Source organism: Felis catus, chromosome X (genome assembly GCF_018350175.1).
Source record: "Felis catus isolate Fca126 chromosome X, F.catus_Fca126_mat1.0, whole genome shotgun sequence".
Classification (NCBI taxonomy): Eukaryota; Metazoa; Chordata; class Mammalia; order Carnivora; family Felidae; genus Felis; species Felis catus.
In genome coordinates this window covers 10,807,296-10,832,596 of record NC_058386.1, presented here as the reverse complement: position 1 = coordinate 10,832,596, position 25,301 = coordinate 10,807,296, and the positions used below count along the sequence as shown (strand labels likewise).

At 42.9% G+C, this 25,301-nt stretch overlaps 1 long non-coding RNA gene across 1 annotated transcript in view; it reads left to right on the top strand.

Annotated features, from left to right (window-relative positions):
• LOC109496439 overlaps positions 1 to 25,159 on the top strand; it is a 91,903-nt gene extending 66,744 nt beyond the window's left edge. Inside the window, exons 3-5 of the long non-coding RNA XR_002739881.2 lie at positions 4,507 to 4,599; positions 16,649 to 16,758; positions 24,768 to 25,159. This is a non-coding gene — a long non-coding RNA (uncharacterized LOC109496439). The remainder of the gene's footprint in view (positions 1 to 4,506; positions 4,600 to 16,648; positions 16,759 to 24,767) is intronic.
• Positions 25,160 to 25,301: the final 142 nt, after the last annotated feature.

Sequence of the window (25,301 nt, the reverse complement as noted above, 5' to 3'; positions counted from 1 at the left end):
TGCTACAAAGCTTCCCACAGCTGCCTCTCACTGCCTCCATGTATCTTTGAGCTGTGCTGTCCAACTGTCTACATATGACTGTTGACTACTTGAAATATGCCTAGAGCACTGGAGGAATTTAATTTTTCATGTTGTATCACTTTAATTAATTTTAAATTTAAATACAAAAATAAATGCTCGATTCAGTTACTGGAAAGCTTTTAAGTATGCTTGGAACATCTTGCATATGTGAATCTGTTTTCAACTCTAGGTTTTATAAAATCTAAATGTGAAATAAGCACGTCAAATAAAAATTTAGTATGCAAACTGAGTTGTGCTTTGAGTGTAAAATACCCCCTAGATTTTGAGGGTTTCATATGAAAAAAAAATGAGTTCTCATTTTTATAATACTTACATTTGGAAATGACAATATCTTAAATATGTTGGGTTAAATGCAATGGATTGTCAAAATTAATTTCACTTATCTTCACTTTTTTATTTATTGTGATTACAGTATAGGTGACATACAATGCTATATCAGTTTGAGGTGTACAATATAGTGATTCAACACTTCCATATGTTAGCACCCTGTGCTTATCACAACAGGTGCACTCCTTAATCCCCATTACCTATTTCACCCATTTCCTCACTCCCCACCCCTCTAGGAACCATCAGTTTGTTCTCTGTAGTTCAGAGTCTGTTACTTGGTTTGTGTCATTCTTATTTTTTTTCCTTTGCTTGTTGTTTTGTTTGTTTAATTTCACATATGAGTGAAATCATAGTACTTGTCTTTCTCTGACTTATTTTGCTTAGCATTATACTCTCTAGCTCCATCCATGTCATTGCAAGTGGCAAGAGTTCATTGATTTTTATGGCTGAATAATATTCCATCGTGTATATATACAACATCTTCTTTATCCATTCATCCATCGATGGACATTTGGGCTGTTTCCATAACTTGGCTATTGTAAATAATGCTGCTATAAATATTGGGGTGCATGTATCTCTTTGAATAGTGTTTTTGTATTTGGGGACAAATACCTAGTAGTGAAATTTCTGGATCATGGGGTAATTCTATTTTTAATTTTTGAGTAACCTCCACAGTGGCTGCACCAGTTTGCATTCCCGCTAACAGTGCAAGAGGGTTCCATTTTTCCATATCCTTGCCAGTACTTGTTGTAACATGTGTTTTTGATTTTAGCCATTCTGACAGGTGTGAGGCGATATCTCATTGTGGTTCTGGTTTGCATTTCCCTGCTGATGAGTGATGTTGAACATCTTTTCATGTGTCTGTTGGCCATCTCTGTTTCCTTTGGAGAACCGTCTATTCATGTCTTCTGCCCATTTTTAATTGGATTATTTGTTTCGGGAGTGTGGAGTTGTGTAAGTTCTTTATATTTTTGGATACTAACCCTTTGTCCAATATGTCATTTGCAAATATCTTCTCCCATTCTATAGGTTGCTTTTTAGTTTTGTTGATAGTTTCCTTCACCGTGCAGAAGTTTTTTCTTTTAATGTCGTCTCAATAGTTCATTTTGGCTTTTATTTCCTTTGCCTCAGGAGACATATCTAGAAAAATGTTGCTACAGTCAGTGTCAGAGAACATACTGCCTCTGTTCTCTTCTGGGATTTTTGTGGTTTCAGGTTTTGCCTTTAGGTCTTGAATCCATTTTGAATTTATTTTTATGCATGGTATAAGAAAATGGTGCAGCTTCGTTCTTTTGCATGTAGCTGACCAGTTTTCCCAACACTGTTGAAGAGACTGTCTTGTCTCTTTAACAAATGGTGCTGGGAGAACTGGACAGCAACATGCAGAAGGTTGAAACTAGACCACTTTCTCACACCATTCACAAAAATAAACTCAAAATGGATAAAGGACCTGAATGTGAGACAGGAAACCATCAAAACCCTAGAGGACAAAGCAGGAAAAGACCTTTCTGACCTCAGCCGTAGCAATTTCTTACTTGACACGTCCCCAAAGGCAAGGGAATTAAAAGCAAAAATGAACTATTGGGACCTCATGAAGATAAAAAGCTTCTGCACAGCAAAGGAAACAATCAACAAAACTTTGGTTGCAAAACGAAAAGGCAACCAACAGAATGGGAAAAGATATTTGCAAATGACATATCGGGCAAAGGGCTAGTATCCAAAATCTATAACGAATTCACCAAACTCCACACCCGAAAAACAAATAATCCAGTGAAGAAATGGGCAGAAGACATGAATAGACACTTCTCTAAAGAAGACATCCGGATGGCCAACAGGCACATGAAAAGATGCTCTATGTCACTCCTCATCAGGGAAATACAAATCAAAACCACACTCAGATATCACCTCACGCCAGTCAGAGTGGTCAAAATGAACAAATCAGGAGACTATAGATGCTGGCGAGGATGTGGAGAAACGGGAACCCTCTTGCACTGTTGGTGGGAATGCAAACTGGTGCAGCCGCTCTGGAAAACAGTGTGGAGGTTCCTCAAAAAATTAAAAATAGACCTACCCTATGACCCAGCAATAGCACTGCTAGGAATTTACCCAAGGGATACAGGAGTACTGATGCATAGGGGCACTTGTACCCCAATGTTTATGGCAGCACTCTCAACAATAGCCAAACTATGGAAAGAGCCTAAATGTCCATCAACTGATGAATGGATAAAGAAATTGTGGTTTATATACACAATGGAGTACTACGTGGCAATGAGAAAGAATGAAATCTGGCCTTTTGTAGCAACGTGGATGGAAATGGAGAGTGTTACGCTAAGTGAAATAAGTCATACAGAGAAAGACAGATACCATGTGTTTTCACTCTTATGTGGATCCTGAGAAACTTAACAGAAACCCATGGGGGAGGGGCAGGAAAAAAAATAAAAAATAAAAAAAAGAGAGGTTAGAGTGGGAGAGAGCCAAAGCATAAGAGACTCTTAAAAACTGAGAACAAACTGAGGGCTGATGGGGGGTGGGAGGGAGGGGTGGGTGGGTGATGGGTATTGAAGAGGGCATCTTTTGGGATGAGCACTGGGTGTTGTATGGAAACCAATTTGACAATAAATTTCATATATTAAAAAGAAGAAGAGACTGTCTTTTTCCCATTGGATAATCTTTCCTGCTTTGTCAAAGTTTAGATGATCATATAGTTGTGGCTTTATTTCTGGGTTTTCTATTCTGTTCCATTGATCTCTGTGTCTATTTTACATGCCAGGACCATAACGTTTTGATCACTACAGCTCTGTGATTTAGCTTGAAATCTAGAATTGCGAGACCTCCAGCTTTGCTTTTGTCTTTCAAAATTACTTTGGCAGTTTGGGGGTCTTCTGTGGTTCCATATAAATGGTAGGGGTTTTTTTTGTTCTAGTTCTGTGAAAAATGCTATTGGTATTTTAGTAGGGAATGCATTAAGTGTGTCGATTGTCTGGGAGAGTATAAACATTTTAACAGTATCTGTTCTTCCAGTCCGTGAGCATGGAATTTTCTTTCCATTTCTTTGTGTTGTATTCACTTTCTTCCATCAGTGTTTTTCAGTTTCCAGAGTACAGATCTTTTACCTCTTTGGTTAGGTATCTTATTCTTTTTGGTGCAATTGAAGCAAGACTGTTTTCTTAATTTCTCTTTCTGCTACTTCATTATTAGTGTATAGAATTGTAGCAGATTTCTGCACATTGATCTTATATCCTGTGACTACTGAATTCATGCATCAGTTCTAGTAGATTTTTGGTGGAATCTTTAGGGTTTTCTCTATAGAATCTCATGTCATCTGCAAATTGTGGAAGTTTGACTTCTTCCTCACCGACTTGGATGCCTTTTTTTTCTTTTTGTTGTCTGATTGCTGTAGCCAGTTCTTTCCAATGAGTATGATGTTTGCTGGAGGGTTTTCATAGTTGGCCTTTATTCTGTTGAGGTGTCTTCTTTCTAAACCTACTTTGCTGAGGGTTATCTTTTCAATGTAACTACTAGAACATTTAAAATTAGGCATGGCTCACATTGTATTTCTATTGGAGAGCGCTGGCATAGAAGTTAAGAGCTCTGCAGTCGGCCTTATTTGAGTCTCCATCCATTTGTGCATTGGGGCAAATGGAACACTTCTGAGAGCTGGCTTTATCATCTATGGCCTGCAGGGTTTTTGTTAAGCTTAAAGCGATAAATAAGGTAATTTGTACAATGAATGGCATATAAAAGCTTAATAAATGGTAATTCGTTTTGAATTTTCTTAAATTATTACTTTTCCTGAGGTGGGCATTAAAATGTTTCCTCCTGTTCTGACCTGCTACAAACGCCTCTCTATTAAAAATGACCTTACCTCCTGACGAATCATTGAATTCTCTCCCTGAAACCAATATTGTACTGTATGTTAACTAACTAGAATTTAAATTAATGTGTTGTTTTTTTTAGATTATCTTACCTTGACCCAGGCTGGCTATCTAATTGGCAGAGCTCAATGCAAAAGGAAAATGTAAAACGAAACAAAACAAAACAACAGGGAAAAGTGCTCTTAAACTTATTAACATACAGAAAGTTTTCCTTTCTTTACAGAGTCTGTCTCGACCTGGGGTGGTATTTGCTCTTGACTTCCACACTCTGCGGGCGCGCGGACATTCGTCAGGTATCCGTGGGGGTACTCATGAGGTGAGTGCAGACCCTCACAGGTGACCAGGGCCCTTGCCCTGCAGCTTGGTGTGGCCACACACGTGTGCACAACCCATTGTCTGCCACGATCCCCTCTTGCCCGCCACCGGCCGACGGGTCAGTCAGTCTCCCCTTCCCACGGGACTGGCACTGCACTCCACAGTGGATGGGCAGTGCCCCCAAGGGGTGAAAGGCTCCGTGCCAGGGCACACTGGGCACTCAGGTCACAGCCGGAGAGGGTGTGCCCTTCTCCCCCGCCGGGTCCTGCGTGGTGAAGACAGCTGTCAGCCTTCACCCAGAGATGTCCCAGGCCTCCCCAAACCCACCCCCACGTCGCCCCACCCTCCTACCCCACCCTGCCAGGCCCTCTGGAGGTGGGACAGCAGCTACGAAACCCTGGCCTCCCCTGCCCACCGCAGCCCACACCCTCACAACAGCGGCCGCCCAAGCAGAGGGCAGCGACAGCTGCGGGGCAAGGAGGGGTAGGGAAGGCCACGGGGGCACCGGGCACCGGGGTCGGAGCAGCTACACCAGTGCCTGAGAACCGGGCCCAGGGAAGCATCAGGTGGTGGAAGGAGGGGCTGCGCGCGTGTTCCCCTGTCCCCTCGGACTTCACCTACAAAACATACAATAGATCAAAGGAAGAAGTTCAAGATGGTGACTGGAGCGCATTGAATCCCAAGCGCACTGAATCCCAATATCAAGTGCAATCCCGGTTGCACTCAGCGCATACCCACGAGGCAGGCTCTCCTTTGACCTTTCAGCAGACCTGGCGGGTGCCCTCCCTGCCCCCCCTCGGGTCTCTTTTGTAGGTTCTGTGCATCCTTCGCCTGGCTTCTATGGACTTTGCTTCTGAAGGCTGGTGCTACGACTTTGCTTTGCTCGGAGCACCGCGCCCAACCTCTGTAACCACTTCACCCGCTGGGACTGAGAGCACAAGTGTCTGGGAGTTCGCTTCCTTCCCCGGGAGTATGGGAGTCTGCAAGCCTAGCTCCCTCCCTTTAAGGCCTGCGGGGCCTGGGAGCCCGGAGGCTTATAGTCTCTGAGGCTCATTCCTCCGCCAGAGCTCCCAAGGATTAGGCTGAGGCTGAGTTCCCCATCCCGCACCCTCCTCTCCAGAACACTTCCCTCCTCTGGGGAGCACTTCCCTCCTCTGGGGAACATTTCCTTGGGAAATCCTTTGCTCTCAAATTCTTGTGTCAGGGTCTGCTTCTGGGGAACCTGAGTTCAAACGTATCTTCCTTTTACTGTGTTTGGATCATAATGTCGCGCATCGAGGACTGCCATGTACCAGCCACGTGCTAGGTGCGTCATCCCCCGAAACGGTCCCTGTACCTTCCTTGCTGTGGAGCACAGCCAGCACGCAGGATGTGCTTGGAAGGAACAAGCACGAATGTAAAAGAGCAGTCCTCATTTGCAAAGCAGAATGCTTAAATTAAGGGGAGGTGTGACACATCTTCAATTAGCAGGGCTCTTGAGACAGAGAAGTGCCCTGTCATCAGTATACTGTTTCCAGTGCTATTCAGGCAGTCGTATGGTGCTCCCTACGATTTAAAGAAGCTGAAGACCTCATTTGCTGCCTTTAAGCCAAAATATTCTTAAGCTAAACATCAAGCCTCACTTAGACATGACCATATGTGACACTAAGGAGCAGAATCACTTATCTTGCTCTAATGGAGTAAGTGAAAGAAACTCCACAGGAGAAAAATGCACTAAGTGCAAAGGCATAGTGCATGCTTTCTTTCTCTTGAAAGCCACGTTTTAGTCAGAGGAATAATACCAGTTATCCTAGAGAGAACAGAAGAGGGGGAAAAAATCCTCTCTTTTAAGTAGGCAATTGGATCATCAAAGAATCTCTTTGATTCCTAAGAGTCTGCTTGAATTACAGAATTATGTCTTAACACGCCTCACTTCTGTCATCATCCAGAAAGTCAGTTTTCTCTTTTAAAACTAAAGCCTGACTTTTCCCTTTTCGACACCAAAAGTTAGCAGCTCTACCCACATGAAGGTGAAAATGCTGAATGAAACTTTTTTTTTAATTAGTCATAGGTATGTTTTACCTAAATGATGACAATTCACAAAAGCTGTGTTATGTTCATTTAAGAAGTCCATATTTTAGGAAACTTAGAACACGTAATCCCATAGGAACGGTACGATACAAGGTCTGGACAGTCAGAAACCCTATGTAATCCACTGGGTAGCTAAATTTAATATATATAATGTCATTATAATTCTAATTTCCGTGTATGCCTATGGGAAATTCGTCCGCAATGTCCACATGGTATGCCCAAAACTGGCTTCTTGGCAAGAAGAGCCTGACACATAAGGGTGATAAGACAACAGACAGATAGTCCAAGGCCAAGAATGTTAATCATTTATATCGGCATCACTAGTACATGGATGTTTTCCATTTAATTTTTTTTGCATACATATTAAATTTTCAAGAGACAAAATTGAAAGTTACAAAAGGCCATACGGCCAAAGGCCTCTTCTCACCATGTCCCTCTGCACCCATTCCCCTCCCATGGTATTAGTTTCTGTGTATCATCTAAAGGTTTTCTCTGCACGCTGAAGCAAATGCAAATCCATTTCTTCCTTCCCTTTTTATATCTATGTGCCTTGCTCTTTTGCTCTTAATGATAATGGTCTGTTTTCATTAGAGGCTATTAAGAAGGTCTTTGAACCTCAAATTTCATTTACTTCCATAACAGGAGACTCCCAGTGACATCCACTGGACAACTAATATCCAAATCACCAAAAGCAGGTGGCTGAGTTCAGCTTAGACCTAGAGAATCAGAAACATATGTTACCCACCAAAATGTGTGATCTGAAGGTATAGGAAAAAGACCATTAGCTCTGAAGTTAAAGAGATTTGGTTGGATTCAAATCCTGTCCCTGTGTGGGCCCCTTGGGCAGTGGGAATAATGGTTTCTACCTCCATGGCCCTAGGAAGAGTACAGATGAATTGTATGTTCATATTAGGAAGGAACTCCAGGAACTAGTTTGTCAGCTCATAGACACCCATGCCAACATCCTACAGCCCACGCCCTGGAAGTCCTAGCAACCCCTCTCACCAACCTCAGCCCTGGCAAAGTAGGCAGCTTCTTTGCTGCCCCTCCCTTGTCCACTTGTCACACTCCCTTACCGTCCTCCACAACCCATTAAGAGATAGCCCATGAGTAAGAGTTCCATGGATAAAATTTTTCCAGCACACTCATTCAGAGGGTAACAGGCACAAAAAAGTGAATAAACAAATTAAAATACATATGGTGATAAAAGTTAAGAAGCAGGGGTGCCTGGCTGGCTCAGTCAGCGGAGAGTGCAACTCTTGATCTCAAGGTTGTAGGTTCAAGCCCCATGCTGGGTGTAGAGATTACTTAAAAACTAAAAAATGGCACAAAAACAGACACTCAGATCAATGGAACAGAATAGAGAACCCAGAAATGAACGTATGAAACGTAATGAAACGTATGGCCAACCAATCTTTGACAAAGCAGGAAAGAATATCTAATGGAATAAAGACAGTCTCTTCAGCAAGTGGTGCTGGGGAACTGGACAGCAACTTACAGAAAAATGAACCTGACCACTTTCTTACACCATGCACAAAAATAAACTCAAAATGGATGAAAGACCTCAATGTAAGACAGGAAGCCATCAAAATCCTTGAGGAGAAAGCATGCAAAAACCTCTTTGACCTTGGCTGCAGCAACTTCTTACTCAAAATGTCTCCAGAGGCAAGGGAAACAAAAGCAAAAATGAACTATTGGGACCTCATCAAAATAAAAAGCTTCTGCACAGTGAAGGAAACAATCAGCAAAACTAAAAGGCAACCAACAGAATGGGAGAAGATATTTGCAAATGACATACCAGATAAAGGGTTAGTATCCAAAGTCTATAAAGAATTGTCAAACTCAACACCCAAAAAACAAACAACCCAGTAAAGAAATGGGCAGAAGACATGAATAGAGACTTTTCCAAAGAAGACATCCAGATGGCTAACAGACACGTTAAAAGATGTTCCACATCATTCACCATCAGCGATATACAAATCAAAACCACAATGGGACACCACCTCACACCTATCAGAACAGCTAAAAATAACAACCCAGGCAATGAGAGATGTTGGCGAAGATGTGGAGAGAGGGGAACCCTTTTGCACTGCTGGTGGGAATGCCAACTGTTGCAGCCACTCTGGAAAACAGTATGAAGTTTCCTCAAAAAATTAAAAATAGAACTACCCTATGACCCAGTAATTACACTGCTAGGTATTTATCCAAAGGATTAAAAAAAATGCTGATTCGAAGGGGCACATGCACCCCAATGTTTATAACAGTTTATTAACAATAGCCAAATTATGGAAAGAACCCAAATGTCCATCGACTGATGAATGGATAAAGAACATGTGGTGTATATATACACTGGAATATTACTCAGTGATCAAAAAGAATGAAATCTTGCCATTTGCAACAACGTGGATGGAGCTACAGTGTATTATGCTAAGTGAAATAAGTCAGAGGGAGACAGATGACATATGATTTCACTCATGTGGAATTTAGGAAACAAAATAGATGAACATAGAGGAAAGGAAGGAATATAAAATAAAAACGGAGAAGGAGGCAAACGATAAGAGACTCTTAAACACAGAGAACATGGGCACCAGGGTGGCTCAGTCAGTTAAGTGTCTGACTCTTGGTTTTGGCTCAGGTCATGATCTTGTGGTTTGTGAGTTTCAGCCCCACTCAGGCTCTATGCTGACAGTGGGGAGCCTGCTTCAGATTCTCTGTCCCCCTCTCTCTCTGCCCCTCCCCAGCTCAAAAATAAATATTTAAAAAATACAGAGAACAAGCTGAGGGTTGCTAGAGGGGAGGTGGGTGGGAAGATGAGCTAAATAGGTGATGGACATTAAGGAGAGCACTTGTTGGGATGAGCACTGGGTGTTATATGCAAGTGATGAATCACTGGGTTCTATTCCTGAAACCAATACTACATTGTATGTTAACTAACTTGAATTGAAAGAAATAAGGAGAGGAGAGGGGAGGGGAGGAGAGGGGAGGGGAGGAAAGAGGGAGGGAGGAAAGAAAAGAAAATTAAGAAAAGAAAAGAAAGGAAGAAAAAAGAAAAGAGAAAGTGAGAGGGAAAGAGAAAGAAGAAGAGAGAGAGCAAAAGAAAGAATTATAAATGTCAAACGACATATAGAAAACACCTATTTGAAGGCACTGCAGAACATCAGTGCAGGCAAGCCAAGCATGGCTAGAAGCTTTGAGAAAAGAGGGATACAAGAGGTAAGCTAGCTCCACATTCACCCCAGATTTTCTCAGAGAGCAGTTCACACTCATGGCCCAAACAGACAGCACTGCGTTACTGAGCTGAGGAGATGGAGGGCACAGTTGAGAGCTGTCAAAATGGCTGGAACTTGAAGGGCAACATCCCAGAGAAACTCTGAGCCCCAAAATCTGCATAAAATTTCCCCTCAAGTGACCAGATGCCTTCTAAGCTGTCTGGGCACAGGGTGAGGCCCCAGGAAACCCATCAGAAAACAGCAGCTGACAGAATAACAAGTTAGGCAGAGGTCACAGCAACCACAGGGTGCCAAGAAGACCATGGTAACTCCAACTTTACTAAGGTAGAGGGGCCTTGATAAACGCCCTAGGCCATGCATCCAGACATACAAATATGCTGTAGGATTAAGGGAAGACTGAAATAGATCATCCCTCACAAAACCTAAAAGCCAAGGCTCAATAGGATCAAGGTGAGCCACTGGCCCTTTGTTTGACTGCCAAAAGAAAAGCTAACCCTCTTTGGAAGAGGACAATATCATTCAGAGCCTCTATAATTTTTCCCACAATGTCCAGTGTCCACTAAAAAATTATAGGCCATCCTAAAAATTCAAAGCAAGAATAATTGACCAAAAAACAAGAGAAATAAAACAAGCAATTTAAACAGTATGGTTTCATATCATGATTTATGATATTAAAATCTTAAAATAGTTACAATTAAAAGAATCTTAAAACAATTAATATAGGAACAGATGAAAATTTTCAGCAGATACCTGGAATCCAAAATGAAAAGCCAACAAGTTCTAAAAGTCCCTCTGAAAAAGAAAATATCTACACCTAAGAATTCAATAAATGGGTTTAATATTAGATTAGATACAACTGAACAGAGGAAGACAAATGAGTAGATATATGCAAATTGATGAAAAGTGTAAAAAAGATAGAAAATATGTGGGGAACCTGGGTGGCTCAGTCAGTGAAGTGTCTGACTCTTGAATCTCAGCTCAGGTCTTGATCTCAGAGTTGTGAGTTCAGGCCATGCATTGGGCTCCATGCTAGGTATGGAGCCTACTTAAAAAAAAAGAAAATACAAAAAAAGAGCATAACAGCCATATGGGACATGGAGACTAGGCCCAATACAAGCATAATAGGACTCCTAGGAAGAAAGGAGATAAAGAGAATGATACAGAACTGATGTTCAAAGCAAAGCAATAACGGCTAAGAATGTCTCCAGTAGCAAGGAAACCAATGAAAGATACTAATCCACAGATTCAAGAAGCTCAGTGAACCCCAAGCAGAATAAATAGAAAGAAAACCACACTTAGGCATCTCTTAGTTAAACTGTTGAAATCCAGACTTAGCAGTGTGTTTTCAATCTCCAGTCAGGACACACATCTCCCCCAAGGGAAAAGATGAGCACTAGTAGAGTATATGTGTATCAGATGTGAGCATTTCAGTGGAAGAAGGTCACTATTACATGTGACAGGGAAGTTGGGCTGGGGGAGGGGAGCAGACAGATGTTCAAGGAGTGAAGTGCTCAACAAGATATAAGAGGATGGGATCCAGAGCTCATCCCGGAGGGAAAAGAACCACAGCAACCCAGTGGTAGGTTCTCCATATTTGTAAGTGTGCGTGCATACGTATGTAGAGTGGGTTTGCAAAAATGAAGTCGTCATATGCATCTGGTTTCATATCCTGCTTTTTTAAATTTTATACATTATGAAGGACTGCAGTAACTGCTGTTAGGGCCTATAACATTTACCACTTCAGTGCCTGCAGCCCAACTTCATAGTCATCCCCTCCATCTTGTTGCCTAAAAGCTCTCTCTGGCATTGTAGTTGCCTTGGCCACCTGTTGTCAGGCTAGAAGTTCTATGGAATTAATTCCTCCTGGGAGCAGGTCTCAACAAATGACTGATGTGAACTGGTATATAAAAATACCCCAGGGGTGCCTGGGTGGCTCAGTTGGTTAAATGTGTGACTCTTGATTTCAGCTCAGGTCATGATCTCAGGGTTGTGGAATCAGGCCCCATGTCAGGCTCCACACTGAGCATGGAGCTTGCTTAAGATTCTATCCCTGTCCCTCTGCCCCTCTCCCACTTGGGTGCTCTCTCTCCCTGTCAAAAAAAAAAAAATACCCCAGTTCCCTTGCCCTTTAGCTGAGATAACTCAGGTATGGTCTTATATCAGCTCAGTAAATTTCATCAGTTACCATTAGTGGTAGTCATTAACCCTTTATTGCCTGCCTTTCCATTCCTGCCTCGCTTCCCCACTCATTACTAGAGTTTCTCTGACCTCCCAAATAGAGGAGGTCTATTGCATTCAATAGACTTGCATTCAAATTCTTTTCTCAAGAGTCTTCTAAGGGAATCTAAGCTGACACAACACCTTTCCATTATGGGAAGGTGAAGGAAGAAGTCATAAAGATTAAAGGAGTGAGTATCTATAAGGTGTTAAGAAATTGCCAGACATCTAATTAGCACTATATATGTTTGCTCTCATCAGTACTATTATTATTATCTATTACATCTCCATTTGTAATGATTGGCAACCTTGCTATTAACAACTGTTGCAAAATGCCTCCTACTTTCTTTCACTGAGGAATAGTCTTTTTACCAAGCATTTGGCCATGGTCTAACATCTCCATTCCCTATAGGCTGTGGAAGTCCGTTACCCTTGGCAATAGTTCTTGGAATTTTCATCGGGTGTATCTGAATTATATTTTGTTGTCGTTGCAGTCAGTTCTCCAAAACCTTCACAGTCTTCTCTCTCACTCAGATATGAGGCATGCATTATTAATTAAGTGACAACATTATTACAGCCGGTAATTGAATTACTCCATAGCTCCTGCCTGCAGTAATTAGCATCTATCAAAATAAAAGAGGAGGAGTTGTGTTGCCCTTATTACAAATGATTTGGTTTCATGGGTTTTTGATCGAATTAAATAGAATCAAAGTAACAAGTGATTGAATTAAGTGAAAGTCATCATGTTTGTATTGCCCTTATTTGTTCCCAGACTTGACTGAATATTGAGAGTCTACTTTGTGGTCTATACATTTTCCTTACGAAACTTCCTCCTTGTCAGTGCAGACCCAGGAATGTGACTATACTTTTAAACTGACGTACGGTCTTCTCATCAGACTATTGAGGAGCTGTTTTGCACACACAAAAAAACTACTTAAAAGTAAGTCGAGAACAGCGAACTAAATGTAAAAATGATTCCACAACCACTCTACCAATTATAGGCATAACCAAGAAGCACTTTATGTGCGAAAATACTCATAAAATCAGAAAGGTTTCAGAGTAGGTCGATAGCTATCAATTTTGATTAGTGTAAAGCAAAACAGTAATGCAGGGAAGGGCTGAGCAGGCCAAAAACAGAATCAAAGGGAAGTGTTCTCACGATTAGGCAAACAGATTGTCTCTCACAAGCAGACACACAACACACGCGAAACAATCAGTAAGAAGAGAGGCCCTCCCAGAGTAGAAGAAATTCTGAGTCCCAGTTAGCATTTCTGAACATCTCCAACTTTCCCTTGGAATTACCTCTCAAATGCTAGAGCACAGCAGGCTTGTGGAATAGATTAGGGGAGAAGAAAGGGATTAGGAGGTGAGAGAAGAAAGGAAGGAGAGAAAGGGATGAAGGAAAGGGGAAGGGAACGGTAATCGTTGACTCATATATGATACAAAGTGACTCATATATGATACACATGACTCTCTATGTGGAAACACCTGGTCCTTATACAAATTTAAGATATTTGTATTATGCTAAGTGAAATAAGTCAGTCAGGACAGATACCATATGTTTTCGCTCATATGTGGAACTTGAGAAACATAACAGAAGTCCATGGGGAAAGGGAAGAAAAAATAAGTTACAAACAGAGAGGGAGGCAAAACATAAGAGACGCTTAAATACAGAGAACAAACTGAGGGTTGATGGGGGTGGGGGACTGGGGGGTGCGGGGAAAATGGGTGGTGGGCATTGAGGAGAGTGCTTGTTGGGATGAGCACTGGGTGTCGTATGTAAGAGATGAATCACAGGAATCTACTCCCAAAGCTAAGGCTACACTGTATACACTGTTTATTAGCTAACTTGACAGTAAATTATTTTTAAGAGATATTTTGGGGCACCTGGGTGGCTCAGTCGATTAAGCATCTGACTTTGGCTCAGGTCACGATCTCACGGCTTGTGAGTTCAAGGCCCCCACTGGGCTCTGTGCTGACAGCTCGGAACCTGGATCCTGCTTTGGATTCTGTCTCTCTCTCTCTCTCTCTGTCCTCTCCCCGACTCGTGCTGTCTCTCTCAAAGTAAATAAACATTAAAAAAAATTAGGGGCGCCTGGGTGGCTCAGTCGGTTAGGCGGCCGACTTCAGCTCAGGTCATGATCTCGCGGTCCGTGAGTTCGAGCCCCGCGTCAGGCTCTGTGCTGACAGCTCAGAGCCTGGAGCCTGTTTCGGATTCTGTGTCTCCCTCTCTCTGACCTTCCCCCGTTCATGCTTTGTCTCTCTGTTTCAAAAATAAATGTTAAAAAAAATTTTTTTTTAAATTAAGATATTTATACAAGTTTCTTGACAGTGTTTCCTCTCTTAATATGTAAATGACAGTCTACTTGATAGAAGAAGGCATGGATGCATATAATGACTTTATTCTGAACTAAAGACACCGCATCATTATTGGAGCTGATGCTCTTTCATGCTAAAAATTTCTTAAATAATAAAAGGAATTTGTCTTTAAAGAAAAGTGAGTTTCACACATACAAACAGCTCTTTAATTTCATGATAGATAATAGAAAAAGCAAACTATAGAAATATCAATGATGGAGCAGTAGGATCAGTTAGGTGGAAGAACATTCTAGAAATCGATGATCTCATTAGTCCTCAATATAATAGAATTCACTCTGGCTTTTACCTGCCTCAAAAGGATCTTCTAAGCAATTATTCATCAAGATAATAAAGCATTGAAAGAGGCTGGCTTAAGGAAATATCTCTATACCTAAAGATATACCAGAAAAACATGCATACATACATATATTCATAACCTAAATAACCACCCCTCCTGAGTACTAAGTACTGAGTACTGATCTTCTGTACCTGAGTACTAATCTTCTGGAGCAGCTGATTTTTCAAGTTACTCTCCTGCCATACAAAATCTATGATTTGCTAGAATTTTGAAATCCTCTGTAAGCAACATGCTAATACAAATGTTACAACACTAACTATATCCAAGGAAAATGTAACCTTGTGTAGACATCAATTTGTAAGTGGCCAAATTAGGGGAGAAAAAGAAGAAGGAAAACAATCCATCACCTCAAACAATAAAACAATATATTTCTTAAAAATATATTCTGGTGGCGGGGGGGGGGGGGGGGGGGGGGGCGCCTGGGTGGCTCCGTTGGTTAAGCATCTGAGTTCAGCTCAGGTCATGATCTCACGGTTCGTGGGTCCGTGCTGATATCTCAGAGCCTGAAGCCTGCTTCGAATTCTGTATCTAACTTTCTCTGCCCCTCCCCTGCTCACACTCTGTTTCTGTCCCCAAAAATATATGAACAATTAAGTAAATAATTAATTAATTCTAGGGGTGCTTGGGTGGCTCAGTCAGTTAAGCGTCTGACTCTTGATTTCGGCTCAGGTCATGATTTCGCAGTTTGTTAATTGGAGCCCGGAATCCAGCTCTGCACTGATGGTATGAAGCCTGATTGGAATTCTCTCTCTCTCTCTCTCTCTCTCCCCCTCCTCCATTCTTTCTCTTTCTCCCTCTCTCCTCCCTCCTCTCTCCTCTCTCTCTCTCTCTCTCTCTCTCTCTCTCAAAATAAATAAACTTTAAAATTTTTTAAATAAAATAAATTCTAGTTATTTCAAAAAGAGCATGTTCATTGGGGAAAACTTGGAAAACACAAGGATAGCAAATAAGAAAACAAACTCACTCAATTCCAACACGGTTAGCATTTTGTGTGCACCTTACAGTGCAACTGGATGCATTCTGAGGACTGTATACATCCATGTAACCTCCACCCAAATCAAGGAGTAGAATACCTCCGTCTCTCCCAGAAGGATTCCTATGGCTCCTTCCAGTCAATCCCCACCCTCCCACAGGCAAGCACTGTTCTGATTTCTGTCACCGTAGATTAGTTTTGCCCGTTCTTGAAGTTCGTAGAAATGGAATCACACAACAGAATGTCCTTGAGATTCGCTCGCGTCGTTGTAGGTAGAAATAGTTAACCCACTGTAACTACTTAGCCGTTTTCCACCACATGCATATAGGAGTATTCCATTCTGTGGCTGTCCCACGTTGTTTACTCTACCCCCTGTTGAGAGCCAAGGGTGAGTAGAATGTAAGGCGGGCACTAGAGGAGAGAGCTGGTGAGTAACAGTCGTGGCCTCAAGAATAGCTGACTTGCCTCCAGGAAGTTTTTGCAGGAAAAGAGAACCGCCAGACTTGTAGAGAAAGAAGCCATTCCCAGAACTTATTATCAGATGCGAGGTCACCAAAGTGGCTCAGAGGATGCGTTGTAGTAGACGCTCTGAGGGCTGATGGCCCTCAGCTGAAGGGTGACTCACCCGAGGTTATGGTCCCTCCTCAGGGGAAGCTGGCGGCGAGCGAGCAGTCCAGTTGAGGGTAGAAAAGCCAGGCCTCCCTTACCTCAAAGCAGGTCAGCTCTGAAGGGCTGTCTCAGTTGTGGGGTTCCCTGAGAAATCGACGGAAGTGTCCGTCGCGGCCCCCTCGCTGTCCCACTTCTCCTTCAGCCTAATCATACCCCTTTCACCCCTCTTAACCAGCGGTGTTCCTGAGAACGGACTGCAACAAAGCCCCTGCAGGCCAAGGTGACACATTCTCGGAGCACTCTCCTCATGGAACCTCACCCGTAACAAGCAAGTTTCAAAGCCAGGTAAAGTCCTCTGTTTTGGATTCTCTCTCTCGAGAACGTTTGGATAATTCTAGGTCCTTTGCATTAACATGTAAATTTTCAAATGAGCTTGTCCATTTCTACCGAAAACCCTGTTGGGATTTGGATCCGAATTGTGTGGAGGCTGTGGGTCAATTTTTTTTATTGGTTGGTTGGTTTCAAATTATTTAAATTCCAATTAGTTAACATACAGTGCAATATTGGTTTCAGAAGTAGAATTCAGTGATTCATCACTTACATACAACACCCAGTGCTCATCACAAGTGCCCTCCTTAATGCCCGTCACCCATCTAGCCCATCCCCCACCCACCTCCTTCCATCAACCCTCAGTTTGTTCTCCATCTTTAAGAGCTTCTCATGGTTTGTTTCCCTGTCTCTTTTTTTTCCCTCCCTTCCCACACGTCCATCTATTTTGTTTCTTAAATCCCACATATGAGTGAACTCATATGGTATTTGTCTTCTCCGAATGACTTACTCCGCTTAGCATAATGCTCTGTAGCTCCAGCCACGTCATTGCAAATGGCAAGATTTCATTCGTTTTTATGGCTGAGTAATATTCCATCGTGTATATATACCACATCTGCTTTATCCATTCATCAGTGGACATCTGGGCTCTCTCCATCGCGTGGCTAATGTTGATAATGCTGCTATAAACATTGGGGTGCACGTACCCCTTCCAATCTGAATTTTGTATCCTGTGGGTCAATTTTGAGCTGCGGTTAGTCTTTTTTCCATATGGATATCCAGTTGTTCCCGGAACATTTGTTGCAAAGGTTATCTTTTCTCCCATTGGATTAGCTTGACACGATCATGTCATCTGCAAATAAAGATGATATAGCGTCGAGTAGAAGTTGTGAGACCACATATCCTTGCTTTCTTTCCAATCTTTGGGGGAAGTGTCCAGCCTTTCGGCAATGAGTATGTTACCCGTAGGTTCCTTACCACCACCACCAAGTAAAAATACCATTTTTATTAAATACCAAATCTTCCTCTGTTCATGGGCCTATTTCCATTGGCCTATCTTCTCCTACACTCCCTAGTTTTATCGTTTTGATATCAGGTAGAACAAGGGTTTTGTTTTTCTTGGTCATTCTCTATTTTCTTATTCTTCTAGGTAAATTCTAAAATACTATTTGTTTTTATTTGTCCCATTTTCTGTCATTCTCCCTCTGTTTCTTCTCTCTTGCTTTCTATGTAATCATATGTTGTTCTACTATTCCATTTTCATTCCTCTATTGACTTTTTATCTATACCTAGTTTGCATTTCTTTTCCTAGTTCGTATTTCTTTTCCTAGTTTGTCTAAACATTACACTATGTACCCTGAACTTACAAGAAACTATGTAGATTTAACATTATACTGCTTCACCTAAAATGTAAGAAGCTTGTAACAGAATGACTCTATTACCCTCTCCCTTCTTATCGTTTCATTATTATACCTATATTTGTATCATTCATGCCAAAATAAAATATTGGTTTTGCCTTAAAGAGGCTATTATATTTAAGGAAATGAGGTTTAAAAACAAAGAGTCTTTTACACTTAAGCAAATATTTCTCATCTCCAGTGCTCTTAGGTCACACGTTTCAGTTTTTTACACATCTTGAGATTTTTATTGTATATTAGACACTATGGATGGTATGTTTTAAAGAATCTGGACTCTGTTATCCTTTATGAAATATTGTTGGGTTTTGTTTTACCGGGTTATTAAATCACTGACTGATAACCTGGAGTTTGTGGAGGCTTGGTTTTACACTTTGTCAAGGGAGGATCTGTTTTGATTTGTCCTTAGTCTTAGAATTGATCTCTCAGTCCTGTGGCAAAGTGTTAGAACCCTAGGCATGGGCTTTTTCTGGAATTTCAGTGGAAATCCCAAAGTACTTGCCAAACCTCTATACCTAGGCAGGACTCAAACTGCAAACTCTGTCTCCCCTGTTGTGGGCAGGAGTTTAAATCTCTACCCACGTGTTTCAGCCTTTTAGCTGTTGCCTTCCACTGGTATCCTTGGATACTCCTTGGTGCAAGTTCAATTCAGGGATCAGCCTAAGATGTAGGGGAGATTGTACCCAGATTCGTATGCATACCTGAGATGAATATATAGGACTCAACGGGAGATTCTATGCAGCCACCTTTGTGACTCCCTCCTTTCTGGACTTTTTACCACTCAAACTCCAGCCACTCCTGCATCTCCCAGTTCGATCTTCTGACACCTCCGGCCAATATGACTTCAGCTTTCTGTTTGAGTTTTAGCACTGACTGGAGAACGCCTTCCGAGGAAGCGCTGCATAAACTCGGATCTTACCCGGTGCAGTTTCCTTCTTTCAAGAGTCAAATCCTGTTTCTGCCGCCTTTTTGTCATTTTCTAGTGCCTGCAAATAGTTTTGTTAGTATTTCGTCAGAGGTTTACGACGTATATATTCAGGGGGGTTGCGGGGGGGGGGGGGGGGGTGGGTAGTCCAACCCAAGCTGTTCCACCATCACTAAAACTGGAAATCCTTTGCACATACTGTTTGGTCACTCGCTTTGTCCACCTAACAATTTAGCTTGAACATTTTCCTTCATCATTAGCATCTTCTTCTACAACCTAATTTCTCAGATTCGAGCATAAGTTTTTAAGTTTTTTTAAGTTTTGAAACTTAGAGACAGAGAAAGGGAGCAGGGGAGGGGCGGAGAGAGAGGGTGGGAGAAAATCCCAAGCAGGCTCCAGGCTGATAGCGTGGAGCCTGATGTAGGGCTCAAACTCACGAACTGTGAGATCACGACCTGAGCTGAAACCAAGAGTTGGACACCTAACCGAATGAGCCACCCAGGCGCCCCTCACGGATCATTTTTTAAAAATAAACCTCACTGGATTCGTGTCTGAATAGTGGAAACTGCCAAAATACATAACTTCAGCTTTCTTGTAAGATCCCAACGACTGGTTTGCCACACCACGGAGGTGGTGAGAAAGTATTATTAGGTAACCTATGGTGAAAATTCAGAACTTCACCAACTATCCCACTCGACAGAGTTTAAACAACTTGCCTGGCCCCTCTTCTAGCTGTACCTTAACTGATATACCAACCGTAGGGATATTCAAAAACGGTGACACTGGTTCTAAAAAAGAACTTGCCCCTCAGAAAATAAATGAACAAATGTTCAGTGCACCTTTGCAAGATTGGCCCTTTCTCCGCACGTGCCCCCTGGGTGCACTAGTATTTTCCTCGTGGGAGCTCTAGGGAAAGGTGTAGGGAAAGAAAGTTGACACGCAGAGAAACCCTTCACCACACATCAGGGCTCACCAGCCGTTTATATTTCAAACACGCTCTGATTTACAAACACAGTAAAACAAGAGAGCTCGACGGGCTGTGCTAAGTCCGTGGGGCACTTTCCATATATAATACTGACTGATAAACACCCTCCCTCTGCAGAGGCAAAGTGGGAAGCTTTTCCTAATGCAGGCTTTGTAGCTGTCCCCACTGAGAGTAGATAAAAATTTCAAGCATTAGTTATCAGGTCTGACAAGATTTATATTTAGGGTGGGTTGTTGTTGTTTTTTTTTAATTCCAGAGTTTTCTAGGCAATTCCATCTCCTGGAAGAGAAAGCTCTTTTCTCTAGTTTATGCCTGTGTTGATTATTCACCATGGAGAGTAAAGAGCAGAAATGAAAGGCGTACAAAACGGGGTTTCTCTTGAGACAGCAGAACGTGGAGGACAGCTTTTCCTGGACTGTCATTCTGCTGTCGGGGTTTCGGAAGCGGAGCCGCAATTGTCTTTACTCAGGACACCCGAGCCCCGGCAGGAACGCTCTAAGTGTCCTGGAAAACGCAAGATTCTCCGGGCCTCCGATCGTTAAGGGCTCGGCACCAGGACCTGTGAGGATCCCTGCAGTTCTCCACCTCTTGGATAAAAATGCTGGCTGAAAATTCAAGGAATAAATCTGATCCCTTATGCCCTGGTACTTACACTAAGCCGTCTTAATAAGAAAGCGATTTTGAGGGACGGAAGGCATGTTGATCTTGATCTCCATCAACACACTTACAGTTCGCCCCAGGTGCCCTGGAGTACCTGGGACTGGACACACCGCCACCCAGAGGCGAGGTGGCGGAATTGCAGATGAGGTGGCGATGGTGTTTTGTGAATACTTTTATTTTTCTTCTTTCAGTTTATTTATTTACTTTGAGAGAGACAGAGCGTGAAGGGGAGGGGCAGGGAGTCTCAAGTGGGCTCCGCGCTGACAGCGCAGACACCGGGCTCGAACTCACCAACCGTGAGATCGTGACCTGAGCGGAAACCAAGAGTCGGATGCTTAACCCAACTGAGGCACCCAAGCGCCCCTTCTTAACGCTTTTTTTTAATTGTTTTTAATGTTTTATTTATTTTTGAGAGAGAGGGCGCATGCGCGAGCGAGCTGGGGAGGGGCAGAGAGAGAGAGGGCAACACAGGATTAGAAGCAGGCTCCAGGCTCTGATCTGTCAGCACAGAGCCCGATGCAGGGCTCAGACCCACGAACTGTGAGATCATGACCTGAGCCGGAAGTCGGAGGCTGAACCGACTGATCCACCCAGGCGCCCCCGCTTGTTAACGCTTTTCATTTGAATCTTCCAACTTTAAGTTATCACATCATCTGCAAAGAAAACCATCTGTCTGGTGACCACTAGAGCAACCTGTACTGTCTGAGGTTTTCAGAAACTATAGTCAAAGTTCTCTATAATTCTCAGAATTTTCCCTGCCTGTCCTCAGGAAGAGGTTTGATTCCTATGTACCAGAATGATCTATAAGTACTCAGCAACAGGGCCCAAGGTGACACCAAGAAGATTTTTTTTTAAGGTGCAAATAACATATTTCAGCCAAAGTCAGCGTGTACTTAATAGGCAATTAGTGACATTGGAAAAGCAGGAAAAAGAAAGACGATTGAAGATGAAGGCCACAAGGGGAGAGGCAAGGACAGCTGAGTGGATGAACCGGACCCCCAAATAGGTAAAACTAGATGGAAGCTGCCACTGAGGTACGCCCACATGAGCTACGAGGCAGAGAAAACATCTGAGGTGATTGTGGCTCAAGCTGGAAGACGCGTGTGGCATTTAAGGGACGCTTGCTATGCACCCAGAGCTTTACGTGGCGTCTCCCTTAATTTTCTTTAAAAAGAAAAAGCGTATTTTTTTTTAAGTTTATTTTTGAGAGAGAGAGAACACTCGAGTAAGGGAGGGGCAGAGAGAGAGGGAGAGAAACAGAGGGAATCCCAAGCAGTCCCCGCACCGTCAGCGCAAAGCCCGATGGGGGTCTCAAACCCACGAACTGCGAGACCAGGACCTGAGCAGAAGTCGGACCCTTAACCAACTGAGCCACCCAGGCGCCCCTCTTTTAAAAATATGAAACAGAAGCTTGACAATCCCTGAGTAAGCTCTCGCTGTGTGCCATGCACCGAACTAAACACTTTACATGCATTATCTTGTCCTTCACCACAGTCCTTTTTTAATTTATTTTTTAATTTTTTAAATTTTTTTTTCAACATTTATTTATTTTTGGGACAGAGAGAGACAGAGGATGAACAGGGGAGGGGCAGAGAGAGAGGGAGACACAGAATCGGAAACAGGCTCCAGGCTCTGAGCCATCAGCCCAGAGCCTGACGCGGGGCTCGAACTCACGGACCGCGAGATCGTGACCTGGCTGAAGTCGGGCGCTTAACCGACTGCGCCACCCAGGCGCCCCTTAATTTATTTTTTAATTTTTTAAATTTACATCTAAGATAGTTAGCATCTAGTGCAACAATGATTTCAGAAGTAGCTTCCTTAGTGCCCCTTCCCCATTTAGCCCATCCCCCCTCCCACCACCCCTCCAGCAACCCTCAGTTTGTTCTCCGTGTTTATGAGTCTCTTCTGTTTTGTCCCCCTCCCTGTTTTCATATCATTTTTGCTTCCCTTCCCTTATGTTCATCTGTTTTGTCTCTTAAAGTCCTCAGATGAGTGAAGTCATATGACATTTGTCTTTCTCTGACTCATTTCACTTAGCATAATACCCTCCAGTTCCATCCACATAGTTGCAAATGGCAAGATTTCATTCTTTTTGATCGCCAAGTAATACTCCATTGTATACATTTACCACATTTTCTTTATCCATTCATCCATCGATGGCCATTTGGGCTCTTTCCATACTTTGGCTATTGTGGATAGTGCTGCTATAAACATTAAGGTGCATGTGCCCCTTCGAAACAGCACACCTGTATCCCTCGGATAAATACCTAGTAGTGCCATTGCTGGGTCGTAGGGTAGTTCTATTTTTAACTTTTTGAGGAACCTCCACACTATTTTCCAGAGTGGCTGCACCAGTTTGCATTCCCACCAGCAGTGCAAAAGAGATCCTCTTTCTCCGCATCCTCGCCGACATCTGTTGTTGCCTGAGTTGTGAATGTTAGCCCTTCTGACAGGTGTGAGGTGGTATCTCATTGTGGTTTTGATTTGTATTTCCCTGATGATGAGTGATGTGGAGTATTTTTTCATGTGTCGGTTGGCCATCTGGATGTCTTCTTTGGAGAAGCGTCTATTCATGTCTTTTGCCCTTCACTGGACTATTTGTTTTGGGGGTGTTGAGTTTGATAAGTTCTTTATAGACTTTGGATACTAACCCTTTATCTGATATGTCGTTTGCAAATATCTTCTCCCATGCCATCAGTTACCTTTTAGTTTTGCTGATTCCTTCGCTGTGCAGAAAGTTTTTAGTTTGATGAGGTCCCAGTAGTTCATTTTTGCTTTTGTTTCCCTTGCCTCCGGAGACGTGTTGAGTAAGAAGTTGCTGTGGGCAAGGTCAGAGAGGTTTTTGCCTGCTTTCTCCTCGAGGATTTTGATGGCTTCCTGTCTTACCTTTAGGTCTTTCATCCATTTTGAGTTTATTTTTTGTGTCTGGGGTAAGAAAGTGGTCCAGGTTCATTCTTCTGCATGTCGCTGGCCAGTTTTCCCAGCACCATTTGCCAAAGAGACTGTCTTTATTCCGTTGGATATTCTTTCCTGCTTTGTCAAAGATGAGTTGGCCATACATTTGTGGGTCCATTTCTGGGTTCTCCATTTTGTTCCATTGATCTGAGTGTCTGTTTTTGTGCCAGTACCGTACTGTCTTGATGATTACAGCTTTGGAATACAGCTTGAAGCCCGTTCAAGTAGGTATTCTTATCCCCAGTTTACATACACTACAAGTATTAGCCGGGATGACCCTTCCTTTTGAGATCTGCATAAGCTTGGTGTAAACCTCCATTTCGTGACAAAGCAATGCTAGCTAGCCCCATGATTTTGAGCCCTTCCTTACGAGCATACTTTCTCAGTTTCCCCTGTCTCTGAGCTCCTGTTTTAGTGGAATGAGTTTTGCTTCGTAACTGTCTGACCCTTCCATCTTTCTTTTTTTTTTAATGTACTAGATTGTCAAATTGTCTTCCATACAACACCCCGTGCTCATCCCAACAACTGCCCTCCTCAATGCCCATCACCCATTTTCCCTCTCCCCCATCGCCCCCCCATCCACCCTCAGTTTGTTTTCTGTATTTACATCTTTCTTTCTTCCATTCACTTCTAAACAGAACGCCAGGCCCATCCCTCTACTTAATTCACACACGAACGCACACACACACACACACACACACACACACACACACACATCCAACTCAGCCATTTGTGTTTACAGCAAATTTTACCAAAGATTTAGAAAGATAGATTAGGTGAACAGCACAGTAAGAGAAATAAGTTGGAACTAACAGCTCTCCCTGTTCCTGGAGTCCTTTTTTTTTTTTTTTTTTAATATTTACTTTTTTGAGAGAAAAAGAGAGAGAGAGAGAGCGCGCGCGCATGTGTTTGTGAGCATGAACGGGGGAGGGGCAGAGAGAGAGCAAGGTACAGAGGATCTGAAGCGGGCTCTGTGCTGACAGCAAAGATCCTGAGGCGGGACTTGAACTCACGAACCTTAAGATCATGACCTGAGCCCAAGTCTTACTGGCTCCTCTTTCCCCTTCTCCCTTACTCCTTCCCACAGGGCCAACGATAAATGACGGACTTCCCCCACGTTCTTATAGAAAATGATTGGCCTGGACTGTATCCTGCATTTCCTTTCCAGACCCTTCTCTGAGGCCTTTACTTTCATGATACCATGAAGGTATTTTCCAAAGGGAGTTCTGTCTCTGAGGAATTCTGGCAAACAAGAAATACAGATGAGGAAACCAAGGCTCTAAGAAGTCTTAAAATTTGCCCCCAGTGAAGCAGGTAGTGACAGCTCACAACTCATTCCCTACAGCTGCACTGTCCAATACGGAAGCCATTAGCCTTATGTTGCTACTTAAATTTAAACTGGACCTGGGGCGCCTAGGTGGCGCAGTCGGTTAAGCGTCCGACTTCAGCCAGGTCACGATCTCGCGGTCCGTGAGTTCGAGCCCCGCGTCAGGCTCTGGGCTGATGGCTCAGAGCCTGGAGCCTGTTTCAGATTCTGTGTTTCCCTCTCTCTCTGCCCCTCCCCCGTTCATGCTCTGTCTCTCTCTGTCTCAAAAATAAATAAATGTTAAAAAAAAAATTA